Here is a 7766-nt window from a genome sequence, read left to right on the forward strand (position 1 = left end):
GGGGGGACTACTTAAAATTACGTCGCTCAGATGAAAACTTCAATTACGGCTCTGGAAGTTCTTTTTTGTAGCGCGACGTGGTTCTATAGGTTACGAACTAATTGAGCAGCCAGGCGTAAGACACGAGGTTTGAATCGGAGTAGATTCCGAATTAATTTTTTATGCCATTCCTGTTGTTTTTCACATCTCTGTCTTGGGAGGGGGACGAGGTGACGTTTTCTTTTGCCGATCGGATTGGGTTGATCCAAATCGATAGAATAAATGTGAAATCTGATAAAAAGTTAGTGCCCTTCTGCGGATCAAGCAGAACCATGCAGATGTACACCATAGACGTGCATTGAGATTCCCAAGATTGCGCACACTGACGGAATTTTGGTTCAAATGGAAAGCACTCACTTGACTCAATTTGAAACGAAATAAAGGCTAAAAGTGAACGGTGCTGTGCGAGTTAGAGGATGTGGCGAGAATGATGCTGTGCCCTTCATTTGGGCTCCCATGATGGGAACATCTTCGCAGCGACGTTCATAACGAGAGCAATTAAGCCCAGAGACCATAACCGTGTACAATCTAAGACAATCTTTTTTCTCAGACCATTTAGAAACTGGGTTTCGACCTTGGCTGTCAAAGCCAACCCTGGTTGAAATGGAGACAACTTCCTCGTAGAAATACCAAGATACTAAAAAAATGTTATCTTTTCGGGAATAGAATTCAGATGTTTTTTGAGTGCATTGGTGAAGTTTCAAAATAGCCGTTACATCATTCTGGTGGGTCGGGATATGCGTTTTGTACAACATGCTTTTTATGGTGACTTTCTTAGTATACCTATGTGTCTGGCGTCTGTGTTTACAGTGACTTCATTAGGCTATACGTGTGCTATAGAATTCAGGATGCAGTTAAACTAGAGCGGCTTGTAGAAACCTCTACACCACTTAATTTCGTTGATTTTATCGAATTGAAAAAGATGTTAGTATGTGAACCATTTTATTATGATGGTGTCTTTGTGGCAAATACTGGAATTTATGTCATTATTTTTTAAAGTTGAATAAAGATTTAAGGACCTGTGTCTGTGGTGCAACAGTTAGGCACTTCGCCTCCGCAGGTAGAATATCCGAGTTCGGTTCCCATGGGAGGGAAATTGTTTATCAAGCATCTCGGTCTGTCTGCTGGGACGTTGTATTCCTCTTTTTCCGGGTCAAAGACAGCCTCCTACGTTATCTAAATTGTGTCATTGGGGGTGTAAAAACGCCTATATCCCTTAGTTAAAAAAGAAATGTAACAGAAAGATCATGGCACGGTAACCGACTCAGGCAAATAATATATCAACAAAGAAAGATGAGGAAAACATACAAATTAATTTGGTGTAACCTTCGTGTCCTGCTAGATTTGGCGGTTTAGCCACTATGGGCCTTTAATAACAGAGCAGCGAATGTCTTCTTTCTGGTGACCACTGTGCTGGTTTCCTTTTCCATTCGCTGTGAGTGTGCGTGAGCAAGTGACTGGCACAAACAGCTGTTTGAGAGAACACAACTTGGTACGTTTTGTGTGAGCGTTTTGTGGCACTTGCAGCACAATTAGGTCAAATAAGTGCCGAAGATTAAAAGTGTTACAAAAGAGTAACCCTTAAAAAAAAGAAGGAGGGGAGATAAGAGCGATATTTGTATGATAGGAAAGAAAGAACAAAAGAAAAACCCCCACCAGAGCACATGCAAACCACCCACAGCAAGTATCCCTGCTGAAAACACTATTGAAAATATTGGTTACATGGCATTTCTCATTTGGCTTGCTCTTTTCGAAGATGGACGTTACACTTGGATGTCTTGCCTCTTAAATAACCTAAGGGTTGCAAGAGGCGTTGGACCTATATAATTTCTCACATTTCCTCTCAGAACATGACATCTCAAGCAGTCTATGAGCTGTCTCCAAACCACGCTAATTTAACAGACGTCTGTTGTGTAGCAGTTAGGCGCTTGACTGTCGACACAGGAGACCCTAGTTCGATTCCTTAATGGGGAGAAAGTTTTATCCAGTATCTCGGTCTTGTATCCCTCTGGGCCTGTGTGGCCCTGACAGGTAGGGTCGGAAGCACACCTACTACTAGCTACAATAAATTAATTGTGTCGATGAGGCATAAAAGTACCTAGCTTTAAAAACAGCATCAAACAGACCAAAAAAATCAAACAAACACACAAACAAACAAACAAACAAACAAAAACCAACCAAACAAACAAACAAAATAAAACAAAACAAAACAAAAGGTCGAAACAAAACAGAAACAAAAACAACATGGAATCCAACCAATCAACCAACCAATCAACCAACCAATCAACATACCAACCAACTAACCAACCAACCAACCAACCAACCAACCAACCAACCAATCAACCAACAAACACACGAACACACAAACCGAAAAGTAAAAAACTAAAAACAAACACTCATCAAAATGAAAGACTACAGTGACGCAAATATGTGGTCAGTAGGAATCTGGATCCCCGCCAGGTTTATGGCGATTGTTTGATCTGTTCCCCTACAGGTTCAAGCCCTGTGAAATTGAGGACAAGCTGAATTCCAAAGTTTTCAAGGTCATGCCGTAACTATGGTAAGCGGCCAAGTTTCCCTGTCCCCACTTAAACAAATAACATAAACTTCATAATAATATGCTCTTAAACTCTTAGTTTACGGAAGGCTATGCCATGCTTTTGCTCAGCCAATTTTGTCATCCAATTTTCCGCTTAACAAACTGCCAAATAACTGGGCTTGTATTTAAACTATTGGCATAAAACAACACAAATAAATATAGTTGAAAAAAATTCTCCTTGCAATAAGCATAGCGTTTTATTGCAGATAATAATATGATGAATTTGCTGGAGTTTTGTAGATGATGTTCAGCCGGTGGTTTGGGGTGCTCTAGTGTGGTTTGCTCCCTCTTTCCTATCAAACATCTATCGTCCTTATCTCTCCTTCTTTTTGTGTTTGTTGCTCGCTTGTTGTAACACCTCTAATCGTCGGCACTTATGAAATGACCGTACTGCTTTGGAAGTGCCATAAAACGCTTACTAAAATAACGAATAGATTTATATAATGTCTGTAAATGAATGTCCTCTGTTGTATGTGAGTGAGATGAACTGGCGCGCTGTAAACTAAGAGCTCATGAGCAAGTTAGGGTGGTATTACTAAATAGTTGTTCTTTTTCCTCAAGCATAATTTAAGTAGCTAAAAAAAAAACCTCATACAAAAAAAAGAAAATCTAGACAGCAACAATCTATAATTTTTCTTTATCAGTTGACAAATGTTGGACGCACGGTTAGCTCATCTGCTGACATGGCGGACTGCGAAATGGTTTGCCCTGGTTCATATTCCCAATGGGACGTTGTGAATCTGTGTTGTTTTTTGGAAGTTTTTAAGACTCTCAGCGTATTTGGCAGGGCTAGGTCCTATCGGGAGTGAAAGGGACTTTGGACCTAGACAAATAATTCAATTTTTAGCATTGATAGGGTAACAGTTAATTTTAGTGCCCCGTGTTTGTGATGTAGCGGTTAAGCGATTCGTTGTCGCACCCAGAAGACCCTAGTTGACTCTCGTGTTGGGAACATTCTATCAGGTATCTACACCTTCCTGCTGGGGCGTCGTTTTCCTCTCCCCCCGAGGTGGCCATAAAAAGGCAGGGTTAAATCTCGCCTCCTAAATGACCTAAATTATGCTGAAATGGTTGTAAAAAACCACCTACATTAACATTTAATACTACTGATGTTGTTGAGTTGTTTTTTTTCCTTTGTAATACATGTGATTCTCTTCGTGCAAAACAACAAAAGTTGTAGACAAGACCAATTTGAATTGTTGATGAGCAGGCCAGTAAAAACGACAGCAGCGCGGTATGCTCCCTGCGTGCCGCCGAGACAGAGTGGAGCAAAGCCCTCTGAGGGGTCTGGCGCCCTTGTCAACTCCCAGGCACCCTTGACCTGCACCCAGTGACCCCCCGGGCCCAACACGCTCCAAACATGACGTTTGCCAGGCGGGGGACTCACACACAACAAAAGGAAAGTTCGGGGGGATTCCGACTACCAACAGCTCGAGATTTTGAGTGAGGGAAAGATGTAGAGGATATAAAAGAAGGGCATTCTCCCTCCCCCCAACCATCCTCAGCCCTCCCCCCACCCCGCCCCTCACACACATATACAATTCACACACTTATACTCACGCACTTAATTGATGTTCTGGTTATGCAAAGAACGGCAAATACGAAAAATAGCTGTATTTATCTGCTGGGACAAAGTAAGACTAATAGACAGAAACAATAGAGGGAAAAACTGAAGACGGATCTACCAATGCCGCCCCACCCTTAAAAAGAAGAGAAGAAAAAAATCCACACCCTTAAACATACTTAATTAGTTCTGTTCTTAGTCTTACTGAATCTAGTTTTCCATCAGGTGATTTTTATGAATAACCAGAAACTAAACTGGCGTCTATTGTGTAGCGGTTAGGTGCTTTGTCAGCGCAAGAAAAGACTTGATCGGATTTGGTTCCCGGTTTGGCCGCCCAAGTTGGCCTTACTTTGACGATTTAGTGGATGGGGAAGGGGTTGATCTTAAGCTCTTTCACCCCCCCCCCCGACGAAAAACAAAAACAACAATAACAACAACAACAACAACAACAAATACACAAAAAAGAAACCAAAAAAAGCAACAAACACAAGAAGAACAAAGAATTCCCCCCCCTTCCACAAAGCAGACGCTGACTCATTGACTTTCACAATAAATGTTGATGTGCAAAGCCCTCAATGACCATGCTCTAGGTTTGACGAGTTTTGCAGATTCATATACCACACAGATTGCTGTCTGCAATAATACTTCCATCCCTTCTACTCTTCAGAAATACCTGCACCCAACATCTACATGTGATAAACACATAAACAAACTACAGAAAAAAAAATAAACGTTACTTTTTGCTCAGGGTAATACGTATTCTATACAGGGCGTTTCACTCTCAACAAGAAGTGCTGGTGCACTTTTCTCTGCTTCCTTTGAAATTTGAAGAAAAAAAAAAAGACAAAATTCATGGTAATACCGGTCTATAGCCATATTGTAAAAACTGAGAAACATGAGGGAGAAGCCAATTCTCTGAAAACAAAAGAATAAACGAAACGCAATTTTATCCCTCTAAACATCGACGATTACAGTGCTTTTTTAGAGGAAAAATATTCTCACAACATTTCTTATCAAAATATTATGGATTCGAAAGTTTTTTTTCCAGATTTGGCGTACAATACGTTTTGCAATGGAACCCTTCAAATTCAAACAATTTTCCCGAATGTTAGACTGTCTCCGCTGCTGTTTGCTGATGCCACATTCCGTCAGGATTTTTAAAGTAAGGTTTTACGCGCTCGAAACTGCACGGTCTTAATATGAGCACCAAGGGGTGGATGTCTGATTCGACTATCAAGGCACCCCGGAAAGAGCAATTCACAAGAGAGTGACAAACATACAAAAAAGAAGATGAGGAAAAAAATGACGATAGTAAGGATGAGAAAAGAAAAAGCAGCAGTTTACCCTATGTTGTTCCGGCACAGTATGAGCATGACATTGTTAAATCAGCCCATTTACAATTCTACTGTGCATACGTACATGTTAATATCCCCCCTTTGGGAATAGCCGGCCTAAAGACGACTTCAGTCAGTAGCACTGCCCTGGTTCTTGAAAATGACTATTGTTGAGGTTGACCATACTGGCACACAGCAGCGGCTCTGGAAAGTACTTTAAATCATGCGATCGTGTTCCCATAACATTTCTGTGGGGTTTTATTTTTGTATGCAGGCGTTTGAACGTTCCCATCAACACGATATAGATCATCAAGGAGGCGTTCTTCGACTCTGTCGACCAGTGCCAACGCAGACTTAGATGGACGCAAAACCCCATCTGTAAGACCGAGATACTAGGTAAAAAAAATATCCTCATGCGAGAATCGAACTCGGGACTCTTGCGTGCAATGTCGAAGTGCCTAACTGCTACAGCATAGAGGCCGGTGTATGTTCCATTGATACCGTGTAGGTCTTTACTATTCACGCTGTCATTGCTGTAAGCGATGAAAACACATTTGCAGTGCCAGTAGTTGGTTTTGTACTTATTGCCTTGCTGATTTATTCTGATTTACTTTGATTTATTTATCCTACTTCATTTCTCATTCCTCTGTTTCCCGGTCTCTATTTCCTTCTATGCTTCTCTTCTTCTCTACTCCCCTCATCCTTTCTATCTCTTCCACTCCATCTGGGTTTTTTTCTCTCTCTCTGTCTTTCATTGTCTGTATGTCCGTCTGTCTGTCTGTCTGTCTGTCTGTCTGTCTGTCTGTCTGTCTGTCTGTCTGTCTGTCTGTCTGTCTGTCTGTCACAGAGACAAACATACAAACAAAATCACACAAACACACACACACACACACACACAAATACATATACACACATGCACACATACAAACAAACACACAGATCCTCCCCCCCACACGCGCACTATTACATACAACAACACCTCACTCACAACATAATTTCTCTGTCTTCCTCCACCACTAGAGCATCCCCACGTCTTGTCCCACCCACTCAGCAAAAGGCCATACCCCAAGAGATACACGCCTTTTCCACCGACCACCACCACATCAGAGAAAGCATCCCCTACTGGTATTTACATTCCTCTCAGATTTAAGTGCCGAGCGGTGTTGCTTGCCTTGTTTTTGGGCGACACTAGAGGGGCCTCTTCGTTCGATTGTCCCTCCGCGCTACCTGGGAAAATCCAGCCGAACGCCGGACCCAACCGCGGGATTAGTGGTAGAGAGATAAAAACAAAAGATAGGGAGGAGCAATTCCTCATAAAGCAAAATCCCCTGGAACAAGCTGGGATCTTGCTCGATTTTACACGCTACACAGATGACGAACCAATGGTAAAGTTTTATTGTTATAATCTTTTTTTTTTATTCTGGTTTTTCGTTTTTTGTTTGTATTGTTAAACATTAGAAATAGATAAGGTAAGTGAAGAAAACTGAAACCCATCCTTTAAAAAATTTTTTGTTGTTAATAAAGCTTTTAAAAAAGGACCCTATCCTTTCCACCACGACCCCCACCCCCTACCCCCCAAAAATATATAAAAAGCAAAAAAATTTTAAATATTTTTTTTAACCAGTAAAAAAACTTGTGCCCAACGTATAGGTCGAGATTATAAGACTAATTTTTTTTTAGAAAACACTTTTCAAATGCGAGGTAATCTTGATCGGGCAGGTGCTTTATGTTTTCGTAAAAACGGAAACTTTCAGCGTCCACCTGGAGGCTCTGGGAGAAAGAAGCGTCAGAAAACCCACATTATACCCCGGCGAGCTTTCCAAGTCTTTTCAGTCTTGACAGTTAAGTACTTTTTGTGCTGTATATACAAAAAACAAAATTTAAAAAACGGCTCCGGTTAATGCTAAATTCCCGTCACCTTTGTCCACCAAATAAACAAAAATTCACACTAGAAGGGGATCAACGTTTTGGGACAAATACGAAAAAAAGACATCCCCACCCCCCCCCTCCAAAAAAAAGAAAAAAAGAAAAGGACAACCGCTTCCTTATCCTACATAAAAGGCAATAATCAACCCCTCCCCCTTTTCCCTCTAGTAATTACCAATTTTAAAATGAGAAGGAGGGTAAACGAATCTTTTTATTGGTTCCGAAGAAAAAGATGATGATGAAGAAGAAGAAGAAGAAGAAGGAGAAGAAGAAGAAGCAGAAGAAGAAGAAGAAGAAGAAGAAA

This window comes from Aplysia californica, unplaced genomic scaffold (assembly GCF_000002075.1).
Source record: "Aplysia californica isolate F4 #8 unplaced genomic scaffold, AplCal3.0 scaffold00239, whole genome shotgun sequence".
NCBI lineage: Eukaryota > Metazoa > Mollusca > Gastropoda > Aplysiida > Aplysiidae > Aplysia > Aplysia californica.